The sequence below is a fragment of the Acipenser ruthenus genome, chromosome 4, assembly GCF_902713425.1.
Source record: "Acipenser ruthenus chromosome 4, fAciRut3.2 maternal haplotype, whole genome shotgun sequence".
Lineage (NCBI taxonomy): Eukaryota > Metazoa > Chordata > Actinopteri > Acipenseriformes > Acipenseridae > Acipenser > Acipenser ruthenus.
Window position 1 is genome coordinate 19,976,306 of NC_081192.1, and position 16,615 is coordinate 19,992,920.

Here is a 16,615-nt window from a genome sequence, read left to right on the forward strand (position 1 = left end):
AACTATAAACAACTTCTCAGTCTAACTTCCATTTCTGTCTCTCCCATTTGATACAGTATCTTAACTGAAGAAAAGCTGCACTGGCACTTTATAACACAGACATCTTATTCAGCATTTGTTTTATAATTAAATGAATATTAGGCCTATTACGTGGTTCTCTTTCCTAATGTATTTACTTTTTTGCTTCGAAAGGAGCTGTAGCTTTCTCCAGGAGACGAGACGCTTCAGCTTCACTTCAGCCCCGCTCCAGCAGCCGAACCTGGAGCGAGCCCATTCCCTGTTCCCCTCGCCCGACCTGTTCTCCTTCTCGCACTTGGTTTGCTTGTCTGTCGCTTCGAACTGAACTCATGACCACCGCTTAGCCAGGCTATTTATAGTTTAAAAAATATAGCGTTTATTACATGGTGAATTCACAGAGTTACATTTTTGCTTCACTATATTTGCATTATAGAAGGAGTTATTTTATTTTGTATTTTAGTAAGATGTGTGTTGTTATGTGTCTCCCCCCCCCCCTTTATTGTGTATGTGTGTGTGATATATATATATCACACACACATAAACAATAAGGCCCGGCTGGGTGTCTGTCCAGGTAAAACAGTGGATTTTGGAAAAAAAAAAAAAAAAAAAAGCATGAATCATGTTTAAAGCAAAAAATTATTACTGTTTTTTTTTATTTTATTAAATATCCTTATGACAAATAAAGTAGTCCCATGTATAACTTTGAACTACACATTAAGTGAAGATGAGTAAATTAAATTAAAACATGTAAAAGAAAGGACATATTTTTTTGATACTGAGCACATTGCCATTGAAAAAATACACCAGAGGGCGGAGTGGAGACGGCACCGAGTTCTATTTTTTCTTCTTGTCAGTGCAGACACTGAGCAGAACAGACATGAGGAATAAAAATAAATTCAACGACGTCTCGGATTTCAGTATTTTGTTCAAGGTCGGTGTCAGAGAGGGGTGAATAATGTGCAAAAGTGTCTTTTTGTGTTTTTCTTTAGCGTTTACAAACCTCTAAAAATACATTTGAAGTGACAATGTCAGGCTGAGTGAGCATAAGACAGCGATTTCTTATTTTCTTGGTATTTTTTTTGATTTTGCCATCTTCCAGTTCATTTAATTGTTCTTCATCCAAATCGGCATTGTCCACTTACTACTTTGTGATTTTTTGCAGGTAATTGGTCACTCAGTTTCACAGTTACATCTGTACATCTGTAAGTGAGTGTAAGCAAGATGGCTACCAATACTTTAAATTCTGTGATGCAGCGCACTGATTTAGAATATGTGACAAGGCTCCAACTCTCCGTATCCATCCAATATGTTGCACACACACACACACACACACACACACACACACACACACACACACACACACAGGGCACGAAATAACCAACGGCACCAGTGACAATTGCTGCAGTGCCCAAGCCATTTGCCGCAATGCCTCTCAAAAAAAAAAAAAAAACCTTATCCAGTAAAAGTTGCCTATATGCCTGCCCGTCATTGCCGCCGGTGTCCATCAACACCAGCACATCTGATCTACAACCCATTCACAAACTTGCTCAGGTTCAGCTGGCCCGTTCTGCCACAGTTCAATTGAATGCGGTCTAATCTTGTCCTGCGAGAAAATTGTAATGTATTATTGTTGCCACTCTTTTTACTGTGAACCTACCAGCATAACGGGCAAACAGAGGGAGGGACGCAGTTAGACTGCACCTCCAAGAATTTTTTATCACACGTGTTCACTGGCAGTGTCACTGTGATTTTTCCGTCTGAGCTCCACGCTAACTCAAAAACATTTAAAAATAAAGAAGGAAGATGAGCTGTCTGACAACAATAATAATAATAATAATAATAATAATAATAATAATAATAATAATAATAATAATAATATGAACTTACAGTTGTCAAGTACAGTACTGCAGACAACAGAGATTAAACCGAATGACATTGGATTTGTGATAGAACAGGCTTAAAATTGCAATAATTTAAAATGCAACGGTGCAATACACATTCTAACTCCTTTCATGTCTTCAGTGTATATAAATTGTTAATTTATATAGACATTTCAATGACAGTTGCTGTTTTGTAATTCAGTGTTATTCCCCCCACAACAACAGCACTAAAAATTAACACACAATAGGTAGATAATTATTAGTTCTGCTCAAATTCTAATGTTCAGGTAAGAAATGGGTGCACAACAATTCGTCCCTATAATAATAATAATAATAATAATAATAATAATAATAATAATAATAATAACAACAACAACAACAATATTAATGTGAACTTACATCAAGTACTGCAGATATTGGCTGTACCTTCATATGTTAAGAGCCACTTGCACAGTTTGCATTCCACTGTGTTTAGATCATTTAGGCATTACACAAAAAAAATATCAAAAACAGCAGAGGGTTTTCAGGCCATTTCTTTAGCACCTGCAATTTAATTTGTTTTTGATGCTTCGCTGTCCACTATTTCACATACACGTGAGCATCCTTCAAATAATGTAGACCTATATTTAAATGAACTTTTTAAATTTACAGCTTAGTAAAAAAAAGAAAGAAAACACATATAATGCATACCACATTACACAATCACATATTCTGTGATCATATATGATATAAGGAGATCTGATTCTATGCTTAAGATTGCAATACTTTAAAGTGCAACAGTGCAATACACATCCTGACTCCTTCAATATATATACATTGCTAATTTATATGGACATTTAAATGGCCGTTGCTGTTTTGTAATTTGGTGTTATTCCCCTAAAAATAAACACACAAACAGGTGGATAATTATTAGTTAGGCTCAACACACACACAAAAAAACAAGCAAGTAGCTATGTATGACATTGTTCAAGTAGCAGCTCCCTGCTTTATGATACGAGGAGAGATAACATAATAGTGAACGAAACACGATATAGAGAAGTGGATCGATTTCTGTTTTCATTTATTGTTGTGTAATTCCTTCTCACTACCTTACATAGTTCTGCTTTTTAACTAGTAAAATGTGTGGGGTTAGAATGGGTATGCTTTAAAACAGCATATTTTTCCTGAATCAAGTGTCCAGCAATGCACCATAACAAAACTGTTAATCCTTTGCAACTGTAAATTTCAAAGAAATGTGAAACTATATAAAGTCTCTCAAATGTAAACATGTAACATTATGTATATCCAGCTGTTCATCATTGTGATGCAGAGCACTCTCCATTGCCTGACGAAGCATCTATTTCGAGGTTTTTTATTTTATTTTCAAAGCCATGTTGTTTGCACAGGTTGCACAGGTTACAGTGGTTAGCAAACTACAGTTGCGCAGACACACTGCAGACCGAACAACTCATTTGACCACTATCGTTATTACACTCCAACCATAGGTAAATCTTCAGCCAGTTTGCCTGAAAATCTATCTTTAACGTTCCCTTCACTGACATTGCTTATTTGTCCTGTTGTATCACTAAGGGTGTATATTTTTCATGGTGAGCATGGATTTCACGATTTCCATGAATTAGAACCAGTGGCATGTATGTAATAATAATATCCAATTCTCCGTGAAAATCTCAATTTCTGAAAGAATACATTTAACACACATTTAAAAATGCATTGATTAAACGTTCACTTCACCAGCGGACAACATGTTATATGAAATCCAGTTGAACTTAGCCTAAATTATAAAACACATGGCATAGAGGGTTTTAAAAAATCTTTAATTATAAATCAAATATGAGAAATCAGCCAATCACAGAGCAGCTTTTCCAAACATTCCTATACCTCTTATCTTGTGTATAAATGTCACCACGTGCATAGAATTATAGGTATTTTAAAAATAAAAAGCTGTAAATAAAAAACACAGCACAGTTATTAACTTCGACCTTTATTTTAATTTGGATAAGTAACTGGGACATATTACTCATCTTGTGCCAGTTAAAAAAAATAAAAATAAAAAAGTGATCCGCTAATTTTGTAGAATGGAACAATACGTACTGTATGTTGTACTAAAAAACTAAAATTAAAAACTAAAATTAAAAGTTACATGCAAACTGTACTCAAAGGAAAGCTCTGCATGCTGTCAAACAAATGACATTCCACATTGCACTGCATGATCTAATAATCTAGCGCTTGAACAGATGAAGCAGCAAAACAAGCTTCATCATGTCTTATCTGAAGAAAAAACGAATGAAACATAAGACAACCGACCCGTCATTCTTTTCACCATCCACATCCACCGTGACGGATACTTGTGATGTTTCAGGTTGGATTCTGTTTACATTATTTATTTATTTATTTATGTATTTATTTATGTTTTCTTTCTTTTTTTCTTTCCCTTATTTCGTTGTTTTAATTTCTACATGCTTTCACATCACATGTAGTAAATATCAGGGTCCGTACAGGTCCCTGAAATCCTGAAAAGTGCTTGATTTAATTTAATAAAAAAGTGACGGTATGGCATATCGGCAAAAGAAAAGAGAAAATAAAGGGAGGAAAAAAATGATATCAATGTTATACTGCAGCAAAACACCCTACCCAGACGCAGCACAAAGGAATATCCACTAAAAACTGTCCTGAGGGCATCCGATCATTCTTAATGGTTAGGTATTGGGAATCCTACTAATACATTTCATGTTTAATTTTGTCTGTTTTATTTTTTTGTACTGGTTTTATGATGTAAAAATGAAAAATATATGTGAATATGTTATTAATATTTGGTGTAAATACATTTGGTTAGCCTTAGCCTCGAGTGTGTAAAGCAGTCTTTCTTTACTGTACGTCTCCACTGTTGAGAATTAAGTGCCTTCCCATTTGACACACAGACATACATGAATAACACTTACTTGATTTTATAATGAATTGTAAAACTGTTGGAACACTTTTTCTACCTGCTAATCATCTGTTCACGTCAAAATGAAAAGAGCAGTCTAGGCCAGCCAAAGCAATCTAAGACTGAGCAATCACTGAGTGACAGGACAATTCGACAGTTTGGACAAAACAAAAACATCAGACATACAAAAAGAAGTCGGCACCAAGCCCAAACTAAATCAGCAAACTTCTCATCAGCCAGGACCTTCAATATCTGGATAAGAGCAAAGAAACCCCCTACAAGTATTAATTCTGTGGATTACCCTGATTGCTGGAGTAAACAACAACAACATCGACCCTCAGTTAATGAATACATTTGACATTTATCCATTCGATGTACGCTTTATCAATTCAATGTGCCTTTTATCCATTCGGTGTGCACGTTGTCATTCGATGTGGTTTTCATCCATTCGATGCATGCACTTGCAAACTGTCAATCAGTCACATCCGCCCTGCCCATTCCCACCCCTTCCACATCGGGGAGATCGGTGTTCTTCCTTATTACCTGTTAACCTGTTCAGCCAATGAGAGGCTTCGATTTTCAAACTGAAATACGGTAGCTGTCTTGTGCTGTCTGTAGAAATTAAAAAGGGTCTTGTTGTTTTACCCGTTTTGTATGTAAAAAGTTGCATATTATGGAAGTTTGACATTTCTAGGCGCCCCACTGACTAAGATATTGTCAGCTGTCTAATTTGGTATCCCCTGTGTTTCTCACCGTCAATACCAATCTTGTGTGTGTACTGTATATAAAAGAAATATATAAACAAATACGGTATCTGTAAACAATAATGTTATATGTAATACATTATGTATTTTAATATAATTTACATGACTCGTGTTTATTCCAGACAGAACAGCACAAGCCACAGAGCAACAACTTTCGTCATCATTTACTTTCAACTTTCAAGTTTTGAAATCCAAAAAATAAATAAAAAATAGGCTACTTTGAAATCGGCACAATCGTTTATAAACAGGTAGGTCGCATAGTTAATACATTAAGCATTAATTATTTAAAGATTGTTTTAGCTGCGCATGTCAAAGACGTCTTTAATAAAAACAAACTATAACTGATTATACACATCACAAAGTAATCATGCCGTCCTGTCTAAAAGTGTGGAGTAGTGGTTAGGGCTCTGGACTCTTGACCGGAGGGTTGTGGGTTCAATCCCCAGTGGGGGACACTGCTGCTGTACCCTTGAGCAAGGTACTTTACCTAGATTGCTCCAGTAAAAACCCAACTGTATAAATGGGTAATTGTATGTGAAAATAATGTGATATCTGTATAATGTGAAATAATGTATAATGTGATATCTTGTAACAATTGTAAGTCGCCCTGGATAAGGGCGTCTGCTAATAAATAAATAATAATAATAAAAAGTTAGTAAATGATTGCAAAATGCAGCCGACAACTGCTGCGCGTGCACATCACTCGTATTTTACCTGACACAAGCAAAAGAAAAATTAGACGTGCCTGTGGGACGATCTCATTTTACGCATGGGCAATGCACCAGGGGATACAGGTTTCTGAGGGGGTACTGAATTGGTTACAACACCTGTTAACTCACGTTGTAACTCAGAAAATAACTTCAGATAAAACTTTCACCAATGGGCATTTCGCATAAATTCCGCTTGCCTCTGAATTAATCAAAATACTTTGAAGCCACTCTAAAATGTACAAAATGGTATCATCACTGGTATTAGTTTCTAGCATATTTCTCGCTGGAATAATTATTTGTCGAGCGTAGTTCTGCAGCTGGGTCGCTACGTCGGGCCTAGCAGCTTCAGCCAAGTGAACCTAATAAAATAAAATAAAAACCGTTGTAAAAACAACCGCAAGGCTTTACAACCTTATTCAATATGCAACTTTTTACACACAAAACAGGTAAAACAACAAGACCCTTTTTAATTTCTACAGACGGCACAAGACAGGTACTGTATTTCAGTGTGAAAATCTAAGCCTCTCATTGGCTGAACAGGTTACAAGGAGGAACAACGATCTCCCCGATGTGGAAGGGGTGGGAATGGGCGGGGCAGATGGGATTGATTGACAGTTTGCAAGTGCATGCATCTAATGGATAAAAACCACATCGAATGACAAAGTGCACACCGAATGGATAAAAGGCACATTGAATGGATAATGGGCACATTGAATGTATAAAGCTCATATTTAATGTTTGATGCTAGTTTTTAACATTCGACTGTTGCATTTACATTCAATACTTGCATTTAATATTCAATGTTGAATTTATTATTTGATAAAATTTAACATTTGATACATTAATTTAATATTTAATGCTAGCATTTATTATTTGATGCTAAAATTCAATATGCGGTACTTGCTTAAATTTAACATTTAATGAATTGTCATTCATCATTTAATTTGTGTTACTTTCACCTCCCATATTCCTTAACTACTGACACACATTAATTGCACAATAAACACAAGTGCCGATCGCATCTGTGCAGGAGTCATCAAAGTAAAAGAGCAAGTTAAGAGCTAGAATTACAAATACTGTATTGACTGAGCTACAATGCCTTTCCGAAGTTTGGCATTTGTTTTCTAAAGAAAGAAAAGTAAAGAAAGTAAGGTTTGGGATACTCTGGAAACACAACTCATTTGCGTGACCATTTAATGAGATGCACTGGTCGCGTTAGCCTTTCAAAATGTGCATTTGTAAAAAGCATACCATCTCAATCTGCACTTTCAACCATAACATCTGCGTTTTTACTTATATTATTTTCCAGTGTAACTATTTCAGATTAACAAAGTTAACATGCAAAACAGTACACAGTATAAATAATGCTAGTAGAAATAGACAAAGACAAGCTTACCATGAAACTTTCTTTTGAAAATCTCTCAATTCCGACGTAAAAATCAGTGTTGTAGAACATGTACCAATGTCTCTGCGGGTAGCTGTCAACATCATAACTATTTACAGTTTTGCTGTTTAAAAGTTCTTTACATTTTCCTTTTAGCATCCAAGGCAAAAATGGACTTGTGCTCTTTCCAAATCAAAGTCTTAATAATTCACAAGAGCTTCCATTGAAATTGCCATACGTTTTAGATGATCCTCACGTAAACAAGAGCATTTGCTGGTCTGCACTCTGTGCTGACAGCTAAAACCCTGTTCTGCTGGTACACAAGATACAGGTATTGTAATTGCAAGTTTTGCGAAAGCAGGAAAGATGTAGGAATAGTTTTTAATAAAAACCCAGCAGGCCTCATCCAAGATACAGGTATTGTAAATGCAAGTTTTGCGAAAGCAGGAAAGATGTAGGAATAGTTTTCAATAAAAACCCTGCAGGCCTCATCCATGGTCTTAAAACTATGAGCATGTGTTTTACTTGCCCAAATTCTTGGCTGAGGGCCAACAGGTAAGATGCTCTGATACAGATTACTGAGATACTCTAATGTGTGCAGTGCTATATGGCATACTGACACCTCTGCTTTATTATTATTTTTTTATTTATTTATCTATTTATTTTTTACATGTCGCATTGCATAACGCTACTTCGTAATATAAACAATTATTGGATAGGGACGAAAAGGGGAAATGTGGTCTTTTACATCTGTGTTTTAGAAACTCACTGCTGTTATTTTTTGTGTTTCATTAAAATGTCCTGCCTATATGACGCATAATTCTGCATAAATGCAACCTCTGGAGATGGCACTCTATAAAACTTCCAACAATCTGCATTTATTCATTTGAACTAACCTCCACCCCCCCACGAGTAAAAATAAAGTAAAACAACTAACATCGTTCCAAAAGTTGTATCTTTCAGAAGTATGAAGCATCCCGGCAGCGTCAGACCCTACAGAGAGGTATTCAGTAATACTGGGCAGATTGTAAGCAAGTCATCGCTTAAATTTAAAACAAAATGTGGACACTATCATGTTCCTTAAAATATAAGCAATGGACAACACTCTTGTTACTAAACTGCTGTGGACAGTGATAACTTTTTTTAAATTAGTTTTTTTTCTCTTGATTGGTTGTTACTCTGACTGGTTATGGACATACAACTTCTTTTTTTGGGGCGAGGGGATTTTGATTTGACCCCCCCAAACTGGTACAAATCAACACAAATAAGGCAACAAAAAATGTAATGTATTTTGTAATTACTATATGCATAAACTGATGTAATCAATTTAATATGCATAATAGTTTTTAAAGATTTACTAGCAATGTTACACAGTAATCCACAGCTCCACATGTATTACTGTGTTTTTTTACCCTTTCATAACGTCAATGAATTGATGCATCGGCTTTTTTGGGGAACGATGTATCGATAGTGAAACATTAGGCATCGCCCCAGCCTTAATATGTAATATTTATATATATATATATATATATATATATATATATATATATATATATATAGCTTGTTTTAGAAAATTAAGGTAATAATGCATTACAACTGGCAATCTAAATTAAATCAGTAGTTTGAGCCCCACGGGGAGATGGGAGATCAAACGCTACATGAGGAGTCTCCCGACAAAATCGAGAGACTTGGCAGGTCTGCCTTTGTTATAAATAAGATATTGCATCACTGAGGCAGGATTCTTCCAGGAATCCATGCCATCGAAACAGTGCTCATCTGCCACGCAGCAATTATTTATCGTTGACTGACTGAAATGAATGAGCAAAACTTGACTTCCATCAGCCACACCTGTTACAGTAGAGATTGTGGTGGAATAAAAATAAAATGTCTTGTACTGTATCAAAGCATCAGGCTAAGGCTACATCATTTACTGATGACGAATAACAGGAACAACTTACACAGGAAAAGTGTCTACCATACAGTATTTTATTTTATTTTTGTTATAAATGTAAAAATACAGTAACTACTGTAGTGATACATTTATTTCTGTCTAGCCGGTGTTTATACTTTATCAGTAGCTGGAGATTGTTTTATTGTGTTTTATTTGATATTGGTATTATTCAGTTAATTGAATGATCAGTAATAAAAAACAAACATAGCAATTGCAAAAATACAGCCTAGTAAGCACTGCTACTGTATAATCATTGCAGTATTTAATCCAGTAGGTCAAGGCTTGGGAACACAAGAGGAGGGGAAAGAGGACGGACGGAGGGAGGGGTGCACAAAAAAAAAGGAGCATGTGTTGTACTATAAATGAAATCATAATGTGTATAAAAAAACACACAAAATAAAATACAACTTGGGAAGGGAGGCATTTTATTATTTGCTTGTCCTTACTGTAGCATAACCCCTGCATCATAAACTCTGAGACAGCATCAGACAAAATTTGCTTTACAGAGTTTAAATCAAACAGTAATAGACATCTCCTCAAAAACATGCAGCAGGACTTACGGTAAAAGAGCAGGCAGAAGAAAGTCGCAACACAGTATATGGACTGTAATTTAGTATGGTAGTTGACGGTCAAAAATAGTGTAACACACAAACACTGTAACTGGTTGTATACATTTATGATAACTCTTTCTTCAACAGGTAGATTTTACATGACATCTGTCCAGTTGGAATTTATTAGTAGTTGTAGTAGCTATTTATTTTTTTTCTTAATTAATAAAAAATTTCACCTAAATTTTACATGCAGCACTACAGTAACTCAAGCATAGGTCCAGGCACAAAAGGTAACACATAAAGAATACTGTGGGAACAAACACAGAAAGAATAAACCATGGACAGCTCTATGAAATTGTATCCCGTTTTACATTATCAGAACATTCCATAATTTTCATAACATTTTGTAAATGTCAAAACTTTACTGTAATATACAGTACCTACAGTAAACAAGGCCTTGGGCCAAATACCATCTTTGGGAACAATGTACAATTGTCTTGACAAGGATATGTCAATTTACCTAAATAAGAAAACCCTCTCAAAAGGAAATTCAAGAAGAATACAAACAATATAAAACCACCCACCCAAACATAAGCTGTGGTAAACACAGAACAATAGCCCTTGCTGAATGAGTTCAACATGATGTCTCCAGTGTATTTTCTAAAGAATGATAAATGTGTACAGACAAACTAAATATTAAAAATGCATGCCAGATCAGAGTTCTACAGTGCATGCAGTACTGTATATGGTATAAAAACTAAATTTAATACAGAATGTAACATAGCAACCTAAAATCCTGGTATGGTTTACTGGTTACTGCTCTAAACAAACACTATCCTAACAGGAAGAAAAAAAAAAAAACTAAAACCTACTGCCACCACTTGAACAGCAACGAGGAATACTGACTGAATACTGCACTCCTTTTCAATAAAGCTATCTGGTTATAAACAAGCATTTCACATAATCATATTCATATAAAATCGGCTCATCACTGAAATACAATTTACAGCGATTCACACAAGCCAGATCAAATTAAACAGATGACATAATAAACAGCATTCATTTAGCCCATGATTACATTTTATGGAAAAGATGAAAGTCCTTAAAGTAATTACCATGGACTGCTGATCTCTCTGCAGCCGCCACTAGACGCTGACCTTTAGGTATTGATACAAACAAAGCAGCTCTCACTGCCACCTTATGCCTGTGCTTCTACAAATTCCACCGACTCACTGCTTCTCCAAGCAAAAAGGGTACCTCAGCCTGCCTCACTGCTCTCCTATGTAGTGCTGAAGATTACTGTGGAAGGCTAATAACTTGTCAAGCTGTGACGTCAGCTCCATGTAGAAGACAGACACCTGCAGTATTCTGCACATGCTCGCTGGGCCTCAGACACTGACACTGCTTCTAAACTGGCTGCTAATCGAATTATGTCCATTTGCCAGTACAATGGTGCAGGGAAGGCGGGTATCAGCAAGTGAAATCCTTTGGAAACAACATGATCCAAGCATGTCTTTTTTTAGAGTTAAACCTTTATTGCACTTGAACCCAGACACACAGTTATTGCAACCATTCCTGCTTTTGTTTTGGCAGTACAGCAGCAATTCTAATTGCAGTACTACACAATTCAGGGCAATATTGAATCATGAGTCCATTCTGCAAAAGAAGCATTCAAATGCATAGTATGCCATGAGGTTTAAAACAAAAAAACAGGCTTCGCATATTTAAATAAACACAATCCCCTTTTGAGATAATAAATACAAACCCCTTTTTAAAATCCTGTTTTGTTTCCTGAGCCATAACAAAGCTTGAAGATGTAATGAATGATGTCCTACTGTTTAAAGTACTAGGAGGAGCACGTTCATGTTGTTCACAGAATGAATAGCATTCTGGTTCCAATAGGTGAGGAAGTTTTCCCTTCGGGAAATCTAAACCAAACTTGAAAATCCATAAAGCACTGATATAGTAGAGGGCACCAAGGAATTATATTTAAGTTTAAATAGAACAGGATTGTGAGACACTGCAGTTTTAGAATGACTAAGCAGATACTCCTGTGCTGCATTAGCACCATTTTAGTGAAAAAACAAAACAGATAAAGTTGCATAAACCTCAACTGCAAAATATGCTTAAAAAACAACCATGGTAAATAGGTTTTAGCAGCTTTGTTGTGACTTAATTTATTCAGGGATTCTGATTAGATTGCCAGTAACTGTTAAAATGAAGAAATTAATCTTTTATATCATGATCTTAAGATTTTAGTGGTTCATTTAGACCGAAGTCAGGGGTCACTCATTGATAAGATTGACGGTTTCAGGCTGCATAATGCATGACCACAACTGTGCTGGCTTAGGGGGCCTGTCAGTGGCCCAGGAAGAGTATCTGAGGTGCCTTCTACAAAGTTTAAACCTCCCACGTTTCACTACTGTGATGTAACATACTGTAGATGCATTTTAGAATCATGAAACTGGTATTAATGTATTCAAGGTGAAATTAGGATCTACCCTATGACATTGGGGCACTGAAACATGAGAAATCCAACAGCATTTTATCACAGAATTTTACATTCTGTAGTAAACTGAGCTTGTGGGTTATTCCTTGCAGAAGCAAGACACAGTGGTCCTTTATTTCCTGGATGCAGAACGCAGTCTGGAATACAGATCCTCTGCCACCCACTACCTTACCATGATTTACATCATTTGCTGTGACCGAATATCAGTGCTTTAAAACATTCAATAATATGAAAGCAAAACTAAACACAAACTATGTCAATGTCAATGTCTAGGTCTAAGTCTATACATTTCAACACTGTGGTTGCATTAACCAATGAGTCCACTGGGTCTATCTCCCGGGTGTTCTTAGAATGGCACGATTTTCAGAAAAGAGAACTCCGCTGGCAAGCCATGACGGATCGAGTCTGCAGATGTATTATGACAAGCCTCAGATGTGCTACAGTGGCCCACATTACATAAACACAGGACAAAACACCGGTTTTCACTCGAATAATGTAATGGTAGCTAAGCATTAAGGGCTTCGCAAGCAAGTCACTCCAATTAATTTGGCTAGTCAGTGTAGTTAATTTAAGCCAGTATATATAATGGCATGAAATTAATTGCTTAAGTAAAAAATTAGATGTCTCCTATTTCACGAACCAACCTGTATAAATATTCAATATTCTTTACAGCTCGTCTTCAGCCTGCAGAATGATCTGGCACCATGCACATGAAGTCCATCAGGAATGCTGCTTGTTGCCTTTCTAGCTCTTAGTCAGCATGTTTTATGCAGAAGTTAAGGCTTTTCATTTATAAAACAAAGAAGCATAAGGATCTATGTGCCAACTATTGGAAGTGTTCTTTGCCAAATGAATTACAATGCTATGCTATGAACTGCTATTGTTATACAGTAATTTGTCCTTTTCTCAAAATGATGAGGTCCACAAGGATTACCAGTTGAAACAAAAGGATTTAATAAAGCTTAGTTTTACTATTTAAAACATAAGTGTATTTGAAATGTAGTCCTACCAGCATTGTGTTGAGAGCTGAAAATAATTTGGTACCAAATAACCACCACCAATACATTTATTTTTTTTCAAATATTAATCTAAAAAGCTTATATTGTGTATCAAAAAATAGCAAAATTAGACTGTCAACATTATCAAAAAAAAAACTAGTGTTTTAATGCATGCACCATAACAAATAGATTTACAAAATCAGTGTAGAAAATTATTTTAAAATAAAATAAAATAAAAAAAAGCCTCACACAACATCAACAAACATTGGAGTTTAAATTCCACTTCTAAAACAGTACGGCCAAACTCATCAAGATTGCTAGAAGAGTGCTTGAAACATTATCATGCCCATTGCCTGTTTAGTTAGTTTAGCCCAGTAGAAAGTTGTTTGGAAAGGTAAAAACGCAATATGCTCAAGGTCAAATACAAAAAGGGTATCATCAACAGTGGCTGTAATAAATAATGCAACCATGTGGAGCAAACTAAAATATTATAAGCTTTTTCTTTGAATTTGTGTCCTGTCTGCCCATCTGGACTCTCAGAGGCCACTGCTAACTTAATTGAAAGTTGCTGAGAGATGCAGTTATGACTGATCAAGCCCACAAAAAACTGTGCTGTATTTATAATATGAATTAGGATTCTACTGTTTTGGCTTGCAGTCAGAGGAAAGATCAGTCCCACTGGGTAGAGATTCTCTGTATTAAACTCTAAAGACTGACAGTACATTATGTAATCTATACTCACTAACCCCTTGTCTCATACTTCAAGATTGACTTTTAGGATGGTTAAGATCATGGGACAGCTTTATTTATGCTGTGTAAACACAGCCATTTTACCCAAACTGGGTTAAAGTCAGCCACCCTGGAAAGAACTAAGAGCTACATCAGAATCATCCTACCTCTACTGTAAACTTAAAAAACAGCCCTATGTTGGCTTATGGAGAGGTATGTCACATGCAACCATGAAATACTGTGGATTTAAAGCATGCATCATATGCAAACAAATGTATTTTCACTTTATATGTTGGGCTTCTGTTTTTCTGGCTATTTTTGAGTTTTATGTTGATACCCAGAAATAGTTTTTTTTTTTTTTTTTTGAGGCTGTCGCTTTTTTATATACTGCATCAGATTATTGCTTTCAGTTACTTTCCAAAATTCTTGGGCGTTTTTTCCTGGCACAATATGTATAGTAACTCGACAGTACTTGTACCTTCTTTCCTTTGCTGTCTTCCACAATTAAATCCTTATGGTCATGTGGATACTCTATATAGTTTTCCAACAATTAAATATAGTTGGTATTTATGCTTTGCTGATACTCCCTGATGATTCCATAAAGTAATGTCAGAGAATAGCATGCATTGAACTCCTAATATAATCATTCCTAATTCCAGACATAGAAACTGTACCTATGCATTCTTTCTCTGCATTGTCAGGCAGTAACCCAAAAGCAGAAGAAAACATGTTGTTGATGGCAAAATAAGGACTGGGGTTACCATAAAATAGACACGGAATGTTTAGATTATATGGATATCCACAAAGTTACATCCTATGTACTGTATAGCAAGGTCTCACTGTAGTTGAGGAGTTGTGCCCGGACATTCAGTACCAAAGCCGGCTTAGGACCCTTACTGTATACATGCAAACGGGATCTGCAACTGATAAGAATCTTAACAGCCACACGACCCTGAAATTGACTAGGTCTAGTAAGCTTATAGACTAGCAATTGAAGGTTATATATTAAACCAGAAATAAATCACTAAAAGCACATACGTTTCATATAAAAAAATGTAAATTTCCAAACACTAAATGTACAATTACAAGCATACTGTTTATACTGCAAGTTAAGTCACAGTACTGGAAAACATTTCCACTACAGTTCTGTACTGTGCTGTATTTAAATGGCATTTCAAGCAGTGAAATATGCATCAAAACAAAAATAGCAAACCTGCAGTAATAAAAAGAAAACATAAAAAAAAGAGTAATGCACACACAATATAAAGCGTGAGTGCTCTTATGATATGAGCAGTACGGTTGGTTAGCACTTGCTTTTACTTAATCAAATGCAATATCAGCAACGATACAGTACTATGAAACTTAAATATCTTCCGAATGGCTTTTCAACTGGTAAAACCTAGATAACAAAGCAATAAATATAATTATCAGTAAGCTACTTACAGAGCTGAGTAGTTACTGACGTGCACATTCCATTACCTGGGTTTCTAACACAAGCGCATGTCTTGGGACGGATAAATGAGAGTTAATAACAAACAATATAGTATTAGTGTAACAAACGAAGTCGGAAAAATGTGTGTGAGGGTGCAATATTTTATAATAAAACCAATCTGTTTCACCGCTGACTGGCAGCTAAATGCAAGTGATGGATTAATAAGAGGTGGATAAATGGGTGCCGACTGTATTGCCAAAATGACCATTCAAATTCACTTGCATTGAACAACCCCCATCAGTAAATGAACACAGAAACACACGACAACCTCGTACACTTACTGCATTGGGCTTCTCCAGAAGGGCCTACTCTGACATAACATTTCCAGATCTGACGGATAAGAAAGCAAAGGATCACCGTGCACATTGTTTGAATCCTTCGTTTCACAGCATCCCCATGAATTATATAACCTTGACACTGTGCTGATGCCTCACCCAATGCTCATGCCTCACACCTCAGCAGTAGCTAGACTTACAGCTGATTAAACCCTTGTCAGGCTCTATTACTCTAATTCCTTCTGACTATCCCTGCTTAATCACTGCCTGACATCAGCATAATGCTTTTTTTTTTTTTTTTAAAGAATAAAGGTTAAAATAAACACCAGCGTTTTTCATATTTAACAGCAAACTAAATTTAACTAGGATGCCAGTGACCATTGGTGCTCGCAATGTAAACTGGAATTCTACATTTCAGGAAGAGGAAA

The 16,615-nt window shown here is 35.9% G+C and overlaps 1 protein-coding gene across 5 annotated transcripts in view; it reads right to left on the minus strand.

Annotated features, from left to right (window-relative positions):
• Positions 1 to 16,615, minus strand: part of LOC117399687 (protein FAM110B-like) — a 61,681-nt gene that overhangs the window by 27,511 nt on the left and 17,555 nt on the right. For 2 of the 5 annotated variants that reach the window (XM_033999021.3, XM_033999018.3), the window contains exon 1: positions 11,300 to 11,465. The exons of 2 other annotated variants lie outside the window; for them this stretch is intronic. The gene's annotated coding sequence lies outside the window, so the exon portion shown is untranslated. Of the gene's footprint in view, positions 1 to 11,299; positions 11,466 to 16,193; positions 16,348 to 16,615 lie in introns of those variants that run through there. One more of the 5 variants, XM_059022171.1, reaches the window with a different exon arrangement.